Source organism: Hemicordylus capensis, chromosome 4 (assembly GCF_027244095.1).
Source record: "Hemicordylus capensis ecotype Gifberg chromosome 4, rHemCap1.1.pri, whole genome shotgun sequence".
Taxonomy (NCBI): domain Eukaryota; kingdom Metazoa; phylum Chordata; class Lepidosauria; order Squamata; family Cordylidae; genus Hemicordylus; species Hemicordylus capensis.
Genome location: NC_069660.1, coordinates 270,390,248 through 270,407,913, shown reverse-complemented (window position 1 = coordinate 270,407,913; position 17,666 = coordinate 270,390,248). Strand labels below are relative to the sequence as shown.

The 17,666-nt window shown below is 44.4% G+C and overlaps 1 protein-coding gene and 1 long non-coding RNA gene across 5 annotated transcripts in view; one reads left to right on the top strand and one right to left on the bottom strand.

Annotated features, from left to right (window-relative positions):
• STAU2 (staufen double-stranded RNA binding protein 2) overlaps positions 1-17,666 on the top strand; it is a 229,865-nt gene that overhangs the window by 193,065 nt on the left and 19,134 nt on the right. The window lies entirely within an intron of this gene.
• Positions 1,250-17,666, bottom strand: part of LOC128322716 (uncharacterized) — a 49,221-nt gene continuing 32,804 nt past the window's right edge. For both annotated transcript variants that reach the window (XR_008305922.1, XR_008305923.1), the window contains 4 exons: positions 11,540-12,037; positions 8,430-8,559; positions 4,750-4,844; positions 1,250-1,519 (listed from right to left, as the gene is read on the bottom strand). This is a non-coding gene — a long non-coding RNA (uncharacterized LOC128322716). The remainder of the gene's footprint in view (positions 1,520-4,749; positions 4,845-8,429; positions 8,560-11,539; positions 12,038-17,666) is intronic.

Genomic DNA, 17,666 nt, shown 5'->3' with positions numbered 1-17,666 from the left:
TCCTGCTCCCCACTCCCCCAGCTAATGGGGGCACAGTTGCCCCTGCAAACACTTGATTTGAAAGACAACTAGCCAACCAAGAAGATCTCAAGCCAATAGGAAGCCAGTGCTAGGACACCAATCAGTGATAGAAAAACACAGAAACAAAATGGCATCCGCTAAGCAAATCACTAGTGAATTGATTCACATGAATAAGGGGTGATTTGATTTGCAAATAAATCAGCCCCTTTATTTAAGGTGTGATTCATGAATGAATCAGCTAATAGTCAGCAATTCGCAGTGGATCAGTTTGCTAGTGAACTGATTTGCACACCCCTTAACCTGAGTACATGTAGGTAGCTTTGTGTTTTGCAGATTTTGAATGAAATGGGGATTTTTAACGGCTATAATTAATGGCTTTAATAATGAGTGTTAAGTAGGAATGATAAAATAGCAGTTAACAGATCTAGTATGCTAAAAGCCAGCTGCTTGAGATGGTTCTGGACACATCAATTTATTTTTTTGACTGTAACTGTAAATGGATAAAAAACAGGCCTGCAGTTGTGGAGTTGAGCAGTGTCAAATAAATGTTGCTGACTGCCAGCTGGAAAAGTTCCTAAATTACTAGGATCAAAATACTGAGGGAAATCTGGTACCTGGCTGATGATGTCTCTCAGAGGCAAATGACATGTTTGACATAACATCAATGCAACATTGAGAGATGTGCTAAGTCTAGCAATATTTCTCCCCACCTCCCACCGCCTGTCTCTTACCAAATTGCAGCAATAGGAACAATGATCCTGGGTGGGTCCAGGTATGTGGTGTGTGTGTGTGTGTGTGTGTGTGTGTGTGTGTGTGTGTGCGTGCGTGTTTACTGCTGTCCATTTTCTTGATGGAAACTAACCCCATCTGCAGCTGCTATATACCCTTTATGTGGTTATATGCAGCAAATAGCTGCACTGGGGGCAAATAGCAGCTTCAGAAGAGTGATTGCCAGGGGGAAAATAATACAGTAAAAACGCTTAGACACCATATCTAGGCCAGGAGTGGCTGCTGTGGACAAATTGGGGAGAGCGGTGTTTGAGCTTCAGGTGAGACGCTGTGAGGGAGAGCGAGGCAGCTGGGACAGGGTTAGAAAGAAGCCTCACCTGAGGCTTATTTACTGCCCCTACCCTAGTAAGGACTGCACTGCAGTGCTGATCCAGACTAGAGGCCCCCACAGCTGTTTTGTTGTTAGAAAGTGAGACAGACAGACACATACACACACACATACATTTTCGGACCTTTTAATGACGCCTTTTATGTAGCATGTAATATTTCTGTTAGAAGTGGTGGGTGTCACATAAAACAGAGTCAAGATTTGCACCTCGGCTGCTCTTAAGGCATGTTCATACCAGCCAAACCTTTTCTGGGGCAAGAGGGGAAATTGCTCCCTCTTAGTCTCTTGTCTTGAAGCCCTGTTCTGCTGCTGTTGCTGCTCTTTGTAAGGGGAAATCCTGGGAGTAAAATGCTTGTTTTTCTGAAACCAGCGTGAGTTCTACTGTTGGGTTAATTGAAAACCAATATTCAGTTTACATGATTATGTTTTTTATAGTGCTTGGTAACATTCAGAAGCATTTTAAAAAATCTTGTTGATACATTTTGTCATTTTCAAATGGCAAATTACATATGTTTGGATCAAAGCTTGTAAACATGTGGCCACACTGTCATGGAGCTCTACAGAGTCCAACAACCAAATATAAAGGGAAGGCAGATAATGAAGGTTCTAGTTGTTAGGGTTCTACTGTAGTAATGAACATAGATTTTAAAAGCAAGAGAAAATATGTGGCTTCTCTCTAATCTTCATTTAAAAAAAAAAAAATCCTGATCATTTTTCTGCAACAAAGGCAGGCAACTTCTAACGGGTCTTGAAAATGAGCAATTACACCTTGAGGTTGAAACCTGAGATGCATTTCTTCAGCCTATGATTCAGTATTTCTACACCCAGTGGGGGCTGGGAAAGATAACAGCAGCCACCCGGTTTCATAGTACACTCTCAGTTCCCCAATGATTGCTAGAGCCTTCCAAGGGAGAAAAGGGGTAAATCAGAGCATGCCATGACTAATCTGAAAAACAGGGATCAAACAAACCCTTTCCAGCATGTTAGAATTTTGGCTGTCTTAAAGCATTGCAGCAGAGAAGCAAGACGCTAGCCAGCCAGTCTCTGCACTCTCTTTTTTTAACTTCTCTTCCTTAGAATTTGCCTTCTAACTGCCAAGCACCAAAAGTTGGGATTACTGGATGCTGTGGACTAGAAGAGAATGTGTTAGAGCTTAGCAGCAGACCTGGGTTAAAAATTCAATGACCAGGAACAAATGCGCCCTCTCCATTTCTCTGCCAAAGTCTTGAATTAACTTGGTTGCTCTTAAGCCTTGTCATTCCATACTTGCACACAAGCCCCCTTCCTCATTCAGTTTTTCAGAATCATAGACACTTTCAGTAGGGCATCCATACCATTATAAATTAGGAAAGAACAGAGCTGGAATTTCCTTAACAGTCTTAAAAGTGACTTGTTACCTGTTGTTGTTTTAAACTGATGGCAAAAAGGGGGGGGGACTGGTGAGGGCACAGAAGGAGCACAGAAACACTGCCTTCCTGGAAGTTTTCCCCACGTTAGATTTTAGAGAAAGAGTAATAATAGTATATTTTGCATTAATACTCTCATCCATTGCTTCAGTTACAACAGGACTGGTTCTCCCTTGCTTTTTTGATGGCCTCTTTGGCCTACTGTTTGAGAATGTTACTGTGGGGTTGAGCTTGATGTATTTTTTCCCTGCCTCTCCTTAGTGGTCCTTCACCTGCATCTCTCCACCACTTCTATCTGTGACTTGGCCACAGTTACTTATGCTCTGGTAACCTCTTGCTTAAGATTCCTGCAATGCTTTGTATGTTGGGGCTGCCTTTGAAAATGGTCTGGAAACTGCGGCTGGTACAAAATAGGGCTGCAAGATTATTAACTGGGACTGGATGTTTAGAGCATATCATGCCGGTGCTTTGTCAGTTGTACTAGCTCCCAGTCCGTTTCCTGTGCCCAATTCAAAGTGCTGGTTTTAAACTTCAAATCCTTAAATGGCTTGGGACCGGGTTACCTGAGAGTGCGCCTTGCCCCATATGTCCCAACCCAGACCTTAAGATCTTCTTTGGAGGCCCTTCTCCAAGTGCCCCTGCCAAATGAGTTTTTAACCCGGATGGCTACTAGGGAAGGGCCTCTTCGGTGGTTGTGACCCATTTATGGACTAGCCTCCCCAGTAAGGTTCACCTGGCTGCATCACTTTGTTCTTTTAGGTGCCAGGTAAAGAACCTTTTGTTCACACATGCCTTTAAATTTTTGATTCTTAAATTTAACTTTTAACTCATTTGTTAAAAGTTTTTTAATTGCTTTGTATTGCATTTTGTATGGTCCCCCTCTCCTGCCCTATTTGGTATATTATGATGTATTAATGTTGTGTTGTAAGCTGTCCAGAGAACAATTTGTTATGGGGCGGCTACAAATAAAGTTGTTGTCATTGCATTTGTTAGGGTATGTGCCTGGCTGAAGAAGGCAGCCAGGTTTCCAGCTCTGCATTGTTTGGTTTTCTCAGACTGACTGTCCGTTTGTCTGTTTATTTAGTACATTTATATATACTGCCTATTTATAATATCTCAAGGCAGTTAACAAAAAGATAAAAACAAAAATAGTTAAAAGCATTAAGACTAGCACTAGCTAGAACAGAGGACATGACTGCAAAGAACAAATTCCTGAAAATATCTGTGTAGAATGAATGGAGGGGAAGGAGGACAAATTTCTGGCCAGTGCAAGACTAGATCCCTGTGAAGGGTATCTCTGTCACAGTGTGGAGACAGAACAGTGCAGACAATTGCTTGCTAAGAGGTATCTAATTAGTGAAAGGAATAATCTACTGTGCCAACCACCCTATATCTCAGTTAATATCTCTCTCTGGGAGATCCTTTGTTGAGCACTGGGGGATATTTCTCTTTCTATATCCGCTGCTCAGAAACATAGTGAGAACAAAGGGAAAGAGTTTTCTTCTATGTGGTCTCTGTGCTTTACATGAATGGGCTTTGCGCCTGTGCAGAGACCTCATCAGAGCTAACACTAGATTCCTAGCTAGATTCCAGTCTTTTGGCGGTAACCCCGCCCCCATGGTATATATATGCGGCTGCGCAGGCTTCCCTCCTCAATCTTTCTTCGTCCGCGAACATATCAACACCATTGCAGCTCCTTTGCTAGATTCTTGCTTCAAATAATATCTTCTTTACCTCTTTTATTACCTTTCCTATCCGATTTATTCGTATTCTTTCCCTTCATTAGTGTTTTTCTTTCCCCCTCAGTTCCCCCCCCCCGCCTTGCCCTCTGGGCTTGGCGTTGTTCGCTCCCTGAGCGGCCTATGGCCAAAACTACAAAATTTAAGCAGTGCGTCTGTTGTAGGGCTAAATTTCCCTCCATGGACGGGCACAAACACTGCTTATTTTGCCTCGTAGAAACACACAAAGTTAACTCCTGTGCCCATTGCTCCATCTTTACGAAGCAAGCCAAAAGGAACCACAGCTCTAGACTAAAATCTTGGCTTTGGGAACAAGCCCTAAAATCCTCAGACACAGCAAGGTCTAGATCTCTGGTCTTCACAACGACCATGCAGGCAGCGGTTAGCGGTTCCCCACCCGCTCGGGGCTCACAGCCCGTTTCTTCCCCTACGAGGATTATCGTCTCGACTCCTGAGATTAATTTACCGGTCAATTCTGTAGCTCAGGCTTCAACCTCGAACCTGGGGGATTCCTTTATACCATCAGTGTCGGTACCTGATTTGAATGCTCAGACCACAAAACTTGTAAAAAAGAAGAAGAGAAAGAAGGATGGTCGTGAACAGGAATCTGAACAACCTCCCCAAAGGAAGCCCCACTCTCTCCCACACCCTTTTCCCAGGAAGAAACAAAAGGGACTCATAACCGAGATCACCGATACCGACCGCCGTCACCAGTCCCTCAAAACCTTGACCGTTTTCGAGGCTGATGACAGAATGGAATATGCTTTGGGCTCTGATGATCCCATATATGAATCCAAGCAATATTCAGCACCGGAGGAGGAGGAAGACCCGCACCAGTGGACTGAATGCGATTTCGAGGCCGAATTTGGCGATTGCTTCCCACGGAATCGTGGCTATGACACCATATATCGAACCCTACACCAAGACCGACACTACTTGATCCCAGAACAGGGCTCATCTCGAGAGCAATGGGATGGATACAGCCACTCTCACAGACAGGTCGCATCTGGAGCGGGTTTGAATTTGAGGGAACGATCCTGATCACCCTTACACTCGATTTCAAGTAATTACGATCCCAACGCAACGATCAATACCGATGAAAAGGCCTCCTTTGTCTCCTCCTAGAACCACCTCTCTCCTATCTCCTAGAGTACCACCTAGGAACTACCCGGTACAGGCTGCTACTGTGGCAGTGCCACGAAGCTCTAGATCCAGCATGACAGATAATACAGCTGAGTTAGCCCCTCTTCTCCACCGGTGGAGGGTGCCTCTTCCTCAGATGAGGAACACCAAGACTTCGACTCCTCTCGCTCTGACATCCTCTAGTAGGGCTCCTCCCCTCCTGAACTAGTTCCGGACAACAGGCCTAATTCACCCTCAGAGGATTATAAAATCTATGCAGATTTCCTTTCTCGTATGGCATCCTCCTTGGACGTCCAGCTCTCCCAGCAGGACAAAACTGACCCTGACCCGCTATTCCAACTTATAGAAGAGGACACTTGTACTCCAGTGGCCCTCCCCCTCAATGTATCCATACTGATGGTCACTAAGGGATGCTGACAGAAACCTTCCTCTCTTCCCCAAACCTCAAAAAAAATTGGACAATTTCTACCAGGTACATGCCTCAACAGGACAAGATGACTCTTTTCTCAGGAAGCACCTTACTACTGACTTGGTGGTTGTGGAATCCTCTTTGTCTAAAAACGGGGATATGCCATCTCCACACCACCAGATAAAGAAGGCATAAGGTGGATGCCTTTGGGAGATGTTTATATTCTATCTCCTCCCTCCTAACACGCATAGCCAATTACCAGGCATATTATGCCCGTTACCAGACTTGCTTATGGGAACGCATAGCACCCTTCTTCAAGCACCTTCCTTCCTCAGGAACACAAGAGCCTGGCTAAAGTTTTCTTGCGTGAAGCCACCCAGGTCACAAAATAGGAACTGCACACAATACAGCACACCATGGAAGGGGCAGGCAAGGCCATGGCCACCTTGGTCACACTTGCCCCAGATGTCAGATCCCATGTAGAGGACCTCCCTTTTGAAGGCAACATCTTATTTGGTGAAAAAACAGATGAGACCCTTCAAAAAGTTCAGTAGCTGCGGAACACTGCTCGTTCCATGAGTCTTCAGTAACCACAGTTTTGTTCTTACAAACTACAATGTTGGCAACAACATCAACAATTCTCCCATCCACAACATCAGTAACAGCAACCTGACCGGTCCTTTTGGACCTCGAAGTATCCAACCATACAAGAAGCACTCCTGATTCACCTCTAACAAACCACTACAGCAGTGGCCTAGACTGCAACAACATCCTACCAAACGACAATAATGCCCTCATACAGATGGGGCACCAGACTTTCCCCGTTCATACAGACCTGGGAATGGGTGACCATGGACTCTTGGGCTCTGATTATAATCAGAGTCAGCTACGCCATAGAGTTTTCATCTCCTCCTCCTCACAACCTTCTGGTGTCCACACCACCTACTCCGGCCCTTCTCGCAGAAGTACAATCCCTGCTCTCCAAAGCTGCCATAGAACTGGTCCACAACCCTCACTCCCAGGGATTCCACTCCCGCTACTTCATGGTGTCAAAGCCGGACGGCTCCCTCCAACCTATCCTAGACCTCTGGGATCTGAATCATCATGTCACCTATCGACGGTTCTGGATGGTTACCATCCCCACCATCATATCTCTTCTACACAAGGACCAGTGTTTCGTATCCATCGATCTATGTGATGCGTACTACCATATTAACATTCGGCCTCAACACCGCTGATACCTCCAGTTCCAAATAGGAGACTCAACTTACCCATTTTGAGCCCTACTATTTGGCCTCGCCTCAGCACCGAGGGTCTTCACAAAATGTATGGCCCCGGTAGTCGCTTACCTTCAACAGTGAGGTGCCCAGGTATTCCCATTTCTGGATGATTGGCTCTTGGTAGCAAACAGTCCACAAATGTTATTGAATGACCTAGAGGTCACAATCTCCCTACAACTCTAGGCCTGCAGGTCAACTACCAAACTGACCCCTTCACAGCCGATAGAGTTCCTGGGCATTCTCTTAGATTCCACCTAGGCCAAGATATTCCTCCCGAGCCGAAGGATACAAGCCATCCTGGATATCTCTTCCAAACTACTTCAACATCCTCTACAGCCAGCTCGAGTCATACAACAATTGCTGGGGCACATGGCCTCCACCACCAACATCCTGCCCCATGCACGTCTGCGAACCAGAATGCTCCCACATTAGTTTCTCAGTGCATTCTGCCCACAAACAGACTCTGTGCATTGACTTCTGCAGATCCCTCCTCATGCTCTAGATTCCCTTCTTTGGTGAAACAATCCTGCCAGTCTTCTAGTGGGTGCTCCATTCTACCCCCCCCCCCGGCACACCCTAGTACTTACCACGGATGCCTCCATGGAAGGATGGGGGGCTCACATCCAGGACTACCATCTCCAGTGTCTGTGGTCCACGGAGGAAGCATCACACCACATAAATTATATGGAACCCCTCGCCATCTTCAAGGCACTCAGGGGTTTCCTGCCTCTCATTGCCCACTTGTCCGTCCTCATACAGACAGACAACACGACTGCAAAGGTTTACCTCAGCCACCAGGGGGGCACCTCAGCCAGCACCCTGCTACATCTTTCTGTTGAGCTCTGGATGTGGTGCATTCAGCACAACATCACATCCCTGGCGGTTCACATTCAAGGCACGGCCAAAGTGACAGCAGGCACACTCAGCAGAACAGGTACAACCTCTCACAAATGGCAGGTTCACTGCCCAACGTTGGATTCTCTGTTCCACCAATTATTCACTCCCCATATTGACCTGTTTGCTTCAACAGAGAATGCCCAGTGCAACCAGTTCTGCTCCCAAGTGGGGACTGGACATCGCTCCCTGGGCGGCGCTTTCATCCTCTCCTGGTCGAATCTCTCAGCCTGTTCTTTTCATACCATCCCTCTACTGACTCTACTACTCCACAAAACGCATCAGTGAACTTCGAGCCCTTTGAACGGACCCCCCTTACCTGACTTTTCATAAAAACAAGGTGGTCCTCAGGCCAGTCATCGCCTTTCTACCCAAGATGGTCACTTTGTTCCACCGCTCACAGCCTGTTTCCTTACCTACCTTTCACCCTGATCCTTTGGATGATAGTGCCGACTCCACTCTTTAGATGTTCGCAGGGCACTGGCCTACTTTGTGGACCAAACTGCCCCACTGCGTGTGTCCCAGTCTCTCTTCATCCTACACTCTGGACCTAACAAGGGTAAACAGGCCACATCACAAACAATTTCTTGATGGATAGTGCGTACCATTACTCTAGCATACCAGGTTGCGAAAATACCCTTGCCGCCCTCTATTAAGGCACACTCTATGAGGGCCATCGCCACTTCAACTGCATTTGATAGATCTGTTCCTCTGGATGTAATTGGCCAAGTGGCTACATGGGCTTCCAAACATTCATTCATTCAACACTATGCCCTGGATGTCCACACCAGAAAGGACACGGCGTTTGGCAGAGCAGTATTGCAATCTATATTCACCTGAACCCACCTCCAGGTAAGAAGGGCACTGGGTGCAGCTTGCTGTGCACCCATTCATGTAAAGCACAGAGACCATGCTGAGGAACAACAGGTTACTTACCTGTAACTTGGGTTCTTCTAGGGGTCATCTGTGCTCTTACACGCCTGCCCATCCTCCTCTCTCTCGTTGCTCTCTCTCCAGTCTCTTTCAGATAAGAGGACTCAGAAGACGGAGGAGGGAAGCCCGCGCAGCCCAATATATATACCATGGGGGCAGGGTTACTGCCAAAAGACTGGAATCTAGCTTGGAAGGCTCCGACCAGGTCTCTGCGCAGGCGCAAAGACCATTTGTGTAAGAGCACAGATGACCACTAGAAGAACCCAAGTTACAGGTAAGTAACCTGTCGTTTTTGCTGCAGGCAATGTTGTGATTTACAAATAGCCACCAGAAAGATGAAGCACAAGAGAACCCACTTAGGAACATAGGAAACTGCCATATACTGAATCAGACCATTGGTCTATCTAGCTCAGTATTGTCTTCACAGACTGGCAGCAACTTCTCCAGGGTTGCAGGCAGGAGTCTCTCTCAGCCCTATCTTGGAGAAGCCAGGGAAGGAACTTGGAACCTTCTGCTCTTCCCAGAGCAGTTCCATCCCATGAGGGGAATATCTTATAGTGCTTACTCATCAAGTCTCCCATTTATATGCAACCCAGGCGGACCCTGCTTAGCTAAGGGGACAAGTCATGCTTGCTACCACAAGACCAGCTCTCCTCTCCAGCTCTGCCATTTCTATACAGTTACACAAGAGAGGTAATTCATCATGTTTGGCACATTAAATGCTTCCCTCCTTTTTTCCATAATCAACTGTTTTGATGGCGGGGGGGAAGCTAGGAGGACGCTTCATGAAATCCATAAACTGTACCCCTGACTTGCATAATTTAGCCCCTCCCACTGGCCCTCATAAGCCATACCCTAACATCCTGAAGGAACACAGCTGAGGGTGTGGATTATGATGGACAGTGGGTGAGGATAAAATGAGTGCAAGTCAGGAGATGTGGCTTATGAATTTCAGTAAGGCTCCCCCCCCCACCCCCACACACCTTTTTTCCGATTGAGAACTTCTAATAATGGAACATAATGGAAGTAAACCTAAGGGAACTGCTCTTTATTTTTATTGATGATGATAAAGAAAAGTACTGAGTATGTAAAAAGTTCCTTTCCTTCAAATAAGCATGGGATCCAGCAATGGCAGTTGAGGGGGGGAACTATTGTTTGGGGGCACTCCCCAAAACACACCCTTCCTGTTCCCTAGCCTCGCCCATGCTTTTTAATCAAAGAGTATCTGGAATCAAAGATAAATGCTTTTATTTCAGGGTTCAAAAGACTATCACTAAGAATTACTAGTATAATTCTTGCTTTATAGATAGGGAGTACCCTACAAAGCAGGGTCCTTGCAGAGCCACAGCTATAGAAGCCCTGAGAATGAGTCCAGTTTGTTGATCCCTGTGTCCGCAGACAGTAATGGTGGCCTAAACTGTTTCATGATGCTGACCTACATAATCATCTGTATAGTATTTCTGGTATCATGTCAAGCAAGTACAGTGGACTGAAAGTGGAATGTGGCATTTGGCATACCCAAGTGGCAGTGCGCCAGAACAATGCAGTTTGTAATTAGAACTGAACATTTCTGTATCATAAAATGTAAAGAAAATACATAAATCAGAGCCAGCCTGGTGGTCTCCATTAGCACAGGGAAAGAGATCTAAATTCACTACCTCCTCCCATCATACACACCTCCACACAGAGCTGAATCACTCTGGAGGCAACAGAGCCATTCCTCGGGTGGGAAATGCAGGGAGTGACCATGGACCTCTGGGTTCTGATGATTACATTGCTATCTCATTGTCATTTTATGAGATCCTTGTGCAAAACTGCTCACTCAGCAAGTATTTGGGGGTTCCACAGAATGGATATAGGTGGTGTCATTTTAAAATTATAAGGCCCTGAGCATAATTATGTGATGAGGTGGGTAGCAGGTTATCTACCAGCTTTCAAGACTGATTAGCCATTTTACCAGCTTGTGCTTAATAATGCAGCTCATTTCATTTTTCTTTAATGCCCATCATACCAAAACTGTATCTCAGCCATAGTGTATAAACCAGCCTATTTCAGCAGTGCAGTTTGTGAAATGCTTGACATCTCCATCCATGACTTTTCAGCAGCATTTCCTGTCAAAAGTCTGAAAACCTTGTCATTTTCCCGTTTTCACATGTCTGGTTAAAGTAACATAAATCCCCCTTTTTAAAAAAAAACCAAAAACCTGTGCTTGGGGTAACTTTTTTTTTTAAAACACTCAGAAAATAATGAAAGAGTCATGAAAAATGCAAGAATTCAGTAGCTTTAATTATCCCCTTAGAAAGTGGATAAAACTCAACTGTGGGCCTTTGTGCCCCTCCCTTTAAATGGACATGGCTTGGGATAATCCATTCCTTCGCATCTGGTAAGGAAAAGGAATACTTACTGTGGGTAAAAATTAGCTTTGGGAATAACAGTGATTGCCAGCTGCATAAACAGCACTCGCCCAAAGGCATTGTTCAGTCATTGGGAGTGCCTAGATTCTCATCTGATTAATGAAAATCTGTAATTAATATGGCAGTTTGTGCACATTTTCTTTGTTAAACAAAAGACAAAACTGACAACAGCAGGCTGCTAACCTGCTTTGTTGAGGAAAAGGAAGCTGGATGGTATTCTGGAGGATGATGAACACTTCCGGAGAAGTGCAGAGGACTCAGCTCTCCCACTGGTATCGGTGTGTGACGATCTTGCAGGAGGAGACCCTTTTATTCCTTAGTAGAGAGAGGAAAGCAGAGACCTCCTCTTGTGAAATGCTCAGCACTCTTCATACAAATTAACTGTGCTGGGTAGTGGGAACTGAGAGAGATCACAACCTCACAGGGTGTAGTCTATACCCTGCAGGATTGAGCTGCTCCTCTTGTAGTGTTTGTCAGTGCCCCGGTCTGCTTCAGGAGGCTTTTCTTCATTTCAGCATTTTCAATAGGAGTGTACACATCTGTCTTTATACCCAGCAGCTTTCCTGGCCCACAACAAGTCCTCTGTGAGTTTCCCCAACCAAGCTCAGTGGGATCTCTGTCAGCTGCAAGATTTATGTCATCTTTTTCAATCCTGAGAACTGTTCCTTAAGCTTTTCACATCTGGATTTAATTGGAAAGACATTAAAAGACATTAAGTGTGCTGGAAAAGCATATTTTAGGGGGGATCTTTATAGACACTTCCATTAAAGGAGCTAACAGTTAAAGGTTGAAGTGGGATGCAGACAAGTCATCAGCCGTTATCAAGGACAAAATTGCACTGCTAACTGCTTCACAGCAGTTCCTCACGGAATCCCTGGGCCTATTTCTGACCTAATTTGCCTCAATGTAAATCAGGAGCAAGGCGCAACTGAAGAAACATTAAGCCATGTGAAGCAGACCACCATCAGTTCTAGTGCAGTACCTGTTAAATCTTAGAAACGTTGTGCATACTTTCATTTCTTGTGTTAACTTTCACATTTTCTTTTTTTGTGATCTGAAGAATCATGGTATAATACAGTGTTCAGAGGATAAAATGAGGGATTATTGACCAATAAATAAAAGGCAGAATGGAAAGACCTGCTTCTCAGGATCATGACAATCTGCTGTGACCCATATCGTAAGCCAAGATAATTGTCATCTTGGGGAAAGAAAGAATCAGTATATTACTTAGTCTGCTATTCAAGGGCCATGTCCTCGGGGCGGGGGGGCAAATTTTGTGGTTTGGTTCAAATTCAGAGCGAATTCAAACCAAACCAATAGTCCCTGAACCAGTTCAGTCAAACCAACTGGCTGGTCTGTTCAATCTAATGGTTTGGCAGTTCGAGGGGCTATGCGTGTAAAGGGGAATCCGGTGAGGATTACAAACAAAGGTTTGGGGAATGCTTGAAAGGTCTTCTAAAGGGTGTCATGAGGGCAGATTAAGGTTCTTACTGGCCTGGCCAACGCTGCCACTCCTCAAAAACCCCGGTGCAGCCCAGGCATGCGGCGCTCCGTCCCTCAATCCTCCCACGCAATGGTGACACATTTTTTGCTTCTGTGGGTTGCTGGAGAGAGTGCTGTGTGCTTGGGCTGCACCAGGCGAGCTTCAAGGAGCAGCGGCAATGGCCGGGTCAGTAAGAACCTAAATCTACTTTTAAAAGTGCCCTCTCACCTCTGTCCCCAGCTGTCCTTTAGAAGACTTTCAAGGAATCCCCCACTCCTTTGCTTGTAAAGGGGAGTCCTCACCGGATTCCCCTTTACAAGCATAACCCCTTGAACCACAGAACCACCACAGACCTGCTCAGTTCAGTTTGATCACGGGCCAGACCGCCTCTAGTCTGGTTTGTGATCAAATTGCCCCGGGATCGAACAGTTCGTGCATATGCCTGATGTCCTAATCTAGAACTCCATGTGTGCTCATTGCATACATGAAGCTCTTACAAGTGAACACTTTTCTGAGGCACTTAATGAATTACATAAAGCTGCGCCCTTTATTAACCTTGAATGGGAAAGCCCTTTAGCAAGTTGGACTTTGAGCAATCACCAGAAATCCCATCTGCACAAAGAGACACTGGATCAAGGTATCATTATGATGTTATGGATGGAGCAGTGACTGCTCTAGTTTGCCTTGAACAGGTTACTCTCAGCCTCAGTTTTTCAATCTGTAACATAAACATATTAATGGCCCTTCTCACAGAGTTGTTGTGAGAGTGAATGAAATACATTCTGTACACGTGGTGCCAAACAAATTATTCAAGGTACTAACAATAAAGTGTTAGGTCTTAATATACCTTTGTAATACTATATATTTTATTCACCAGGTTAATATAATCTGGCATTGGAGATCAGCAAGTAGGCATTTGCAGTGGGTGAGATTATGTTCCGCTGTTTGCAAATAATGTGTGTGGTAGTATATAGACTGACAGGCAGTTAAATTTAAAGCTCTTTTGCATGGGAGAATGATCATGGAATCCTTTTCTTGTTCTTAATATATTAAAATAAATGTGATATTCAAAGGCTTGTTTCTAGAGCAAAAGTATCTGTAGCTAAACAAATAGTCCTTTGAAATAATATCCTGGCTGTCTTTAAAGTGAAAAATAGTGTTTTTTCCCTTTTTATCTTTCAATAGAAGCAAAACAAATAGTGAAAAATCTTCCTCTGTAAACCATCCCAGCAAAACAAATGGATTTGTTTAATAGTCATCCACCTACCGGGGGCGGGGGACAGACTGCATTCAGTGTCTCAAGCACTTTCACATGGTCTTTACTAAGCTATTTCCTCAGAGATAGCAGTCCAAGTTAATATCCCTCTCCCCTAATCTGTTCACATATAATAGATGCCAAACAGGAAAAAGTGTTGCTGCTTGACTTGGTGGGAAGGTAAGAGGCAGTATGAAGAGAATATTGCTATTATTTCATCCCGGAATAATATAATTGGAATATTTTTCATCACATAAAATAATCACTTTAAATATATTCTAGATGTTATAGATATATTTTAGAACCGCCCCGAGCCATTTTTGGAAGGGCAGTATATAAATTAAATAAATAAGATGTTACAGAACCCATTGATGTGAGTGGGAATCAAGAATCCATACAGTTAAGGAATGGATTGATGTCCTTTGGGCTTGCATGACTAGAAAAACAAAAATCAGTCCAGATAAAGCAAGTCAGTAGTAAACATCTATAATATAAAGCTGCTTGGGTCTCACTGACTGACTCACTCACATTAAACTCTCAGACCAAACCAAGAAGGATAGAAACATGCAATTTCTAAAGGTAGGTTCTAGACCTCACCAAGTCTATGGCTGCCTTCATGCATAATGCCAAATGGGAGGCGAATGAGCCAGAGGTTCCATTTCATGGTCATCCGAATGCATGAAACCACAGTTTTGTGCATGAAACACACAAAAGCAACCCAAGGTTTTCAAGCCGGAAAACGTAATCTCAACCCTTAGTTTGTAGTGAGTTTCATTGCTCCAACCTGAGGTTTGAAGGAGGCGTAGTGTCTGAATTCTGCCACCACCGTAACCTGAGTTTTGTGCTGTGGCTCTTGCAAGACCATAGAGAGGGTGGTTCAGACAAGCCCAGAAATGTGCCAGTTCTATGCCTGCCACACTTCTCGCTGGCCACCTCTCTGAGCACTTGCCCCATCCCTGCTGTCTCCACACTCCTCCAGCCGTTGCCCAGCAACAGGGATGTCACGTTGCTGTATCCCACGCTTCAAAGCATGTCATAGGTGAAAGCCACATTGGGGGATGCCCACTTTCCACTGTGTCTCATGTTCCCCCCTTTTTGTAATCTGCAAAATTGGATGGGATGACAAGATTGGGCACATTGTGGAGAGGTCTCCACAAATCAAGCAATGAAGAAGTATTTGCACAAGCACATGGAGTTCCCAGTGGCACCATAAACTAGTCAACCTGGTTTCCCAACAAAGATAACACATTCTAAGAGAGTGATACAAATCACTCACAACCCAGGGGTCTGGGTTGAAAGGTAGCCCCTGCAATTCTTGAGTGGCTCTGCTCTATTTTTTGTAAAAATAATAATAATTAGTAGGGGAAGGGGGGCCCAGCCCCTTCTCCTTGGGTGCAAACATGCAGTCTCTAACAACTAATGAGAAGAACCATCTACACCACAATGATGTTTCATGGGCTGGATTGCTAATACTGCATAGCGACTCCCCTTCTCCACGGACCGTGCTCTCATGAGAGTGGCAGACATAGATATGTATGCTCGCCATAGGGCTGTTGCTGCCCAGCCCCATTGCTAGATCCATGCAAGTCCCGGGGAAGGGTACCACATCAATACCTTTCCAGGTTGCAGCAACTAGCAGACAGCAGGAGTGCAAGCTCTGACTCTGGCAGTCTGGTTCTCCCTTGGTACATATACACATTGATTTTTGCCCAGTATGGCCACTGGCTTGCCAAGAATCACTGAAAATAGGGCTCCCCTCACCTGCGATTCCCTGTGACAGCCGATCTGCTTACACCACAATGCCAGCCCCAGCCCATGAATTTTGAATTTGTGCTAATTGAAATCTAAATTTTGAGGTATTTTTTATTTATTGAGATGTTAACTATTATATTAATTTTAACTGTTTTATACTGTTTTGTGCCTGGAGAGTTCTATATGAGGCTGTATAGAAATATGATAAATAAATAAAATAATAATAATAATAATAATAATAATAATAATAAATAAATAAATAAATAAATAATATGGGACTTCCGACCACAAAAAGACAAACATCTGACACACAATACACCAGATATAACTGTAGTTGAGAAGAAAGAAAAACAAGTCAAAATAATTGACATAGCAATACCAGGGGATAGCAGAATAGAAGAAAAAGTAATAGAAAAAATCACCAAATACAAAGATCTACAAATTGAAATTGAAAGGCTGTGGCAGAAAAAGACCAAAATAATCCCAGTGGTAATTGGCGCCCTGGGTGCAGTTCCAAAAGACCTTGAAGAGCACCTCAACACCACAGGGGCCACAGAAATCACCATCAGCCAATTACAAAAAGCAACTTTACTGGGAACAGCCTATATTCTGCGACAATATCCATAACAATTGACAATAAAATTCTGGCATCCCAGGTCCTTGGGAAGGACTCGATGTCTGGATAAAACAAACCAGTCGATAACACCTGTCTGACTGTGTAAACAAGAAATAATAGTAAATAATAAGCCTTCGATTCATTGCCTCACACATGGATACTAAAATGTTTAGAAACAACTGGTGTCAGCAAAAACATTCAGATATTTATAAAAAAAGCAATGAGCATGTGGGGTACACAGTTAACAATCAATGGCGAGACACTTGGACAGGTTAGCATTAGAAGAGGCATTTTCCAAGGGGGCTCACTATCCCCTCTGTTGTTTGTAATCGCCATGACCCCACTTTCACAAATACTAAACAAAACAGGCCTCGGATACCAAACATCTAAAACATCAAGTAAAATCAACCATCTGTTGTTCATGGACGATCTGAAGTTGTATGGAAAGTCCCAGTCAGAAATCGAATCACTGCTAAACACTGTCCGTATATTCAGTAGCGATATAGCAATGGAGTTTGGACTAGACAAGTGTGCTGCATTAATAATGAACAGAGGGGAAAATAAGAAAAACAGAAGGAATAGAACTGCCCAATGGAAGCAAGATCAAGAACCTGGAAGAGAAAGAACCTTACAAATACTTGGGCATTCTCCAGGTTGATAACATCGCACACACTGAAGTTAAAAGAAAAATTGGAATTGAATACATCAGGAGAGTTAGAAAAATCCTCAAGTCCAAACTCAATGGCAGGAACACCATACAAGCCATAAACACCTGGGCTATACCTGCTATCAGATACACTGCAGGAATAATAGACTGGACCCAGGCAGAGCTAGAGACGCTAGATCGTAAGACCAGGAAAATCATGACCATCAATCATGCTCTGCACCCCCACAGTGATGCCGATAGGCTATGCCTCCATCGCAGCTCAGGTGGAAGAGGAATGCTGCAAGTCCATCAAACAGTAGAGGAGGAGAAAAGAGGCCTTGAAGAATATATCTAGGACAGTGAAGAAGATGCACTTCAAATGGTCAATAATGCGAAACTATTTAACACCAATGAAACAAAGCAGGCCTACAAGAAAGAACATGTCAAGAACCGAGCAGAAAAATGGAAAAATAAGCCACTGCATGGTCAATATTTGCACAATATAAGTGGAAAATCAGACATCACCAAGACCTGGCAATGGCTTAAGAATGGCAACTT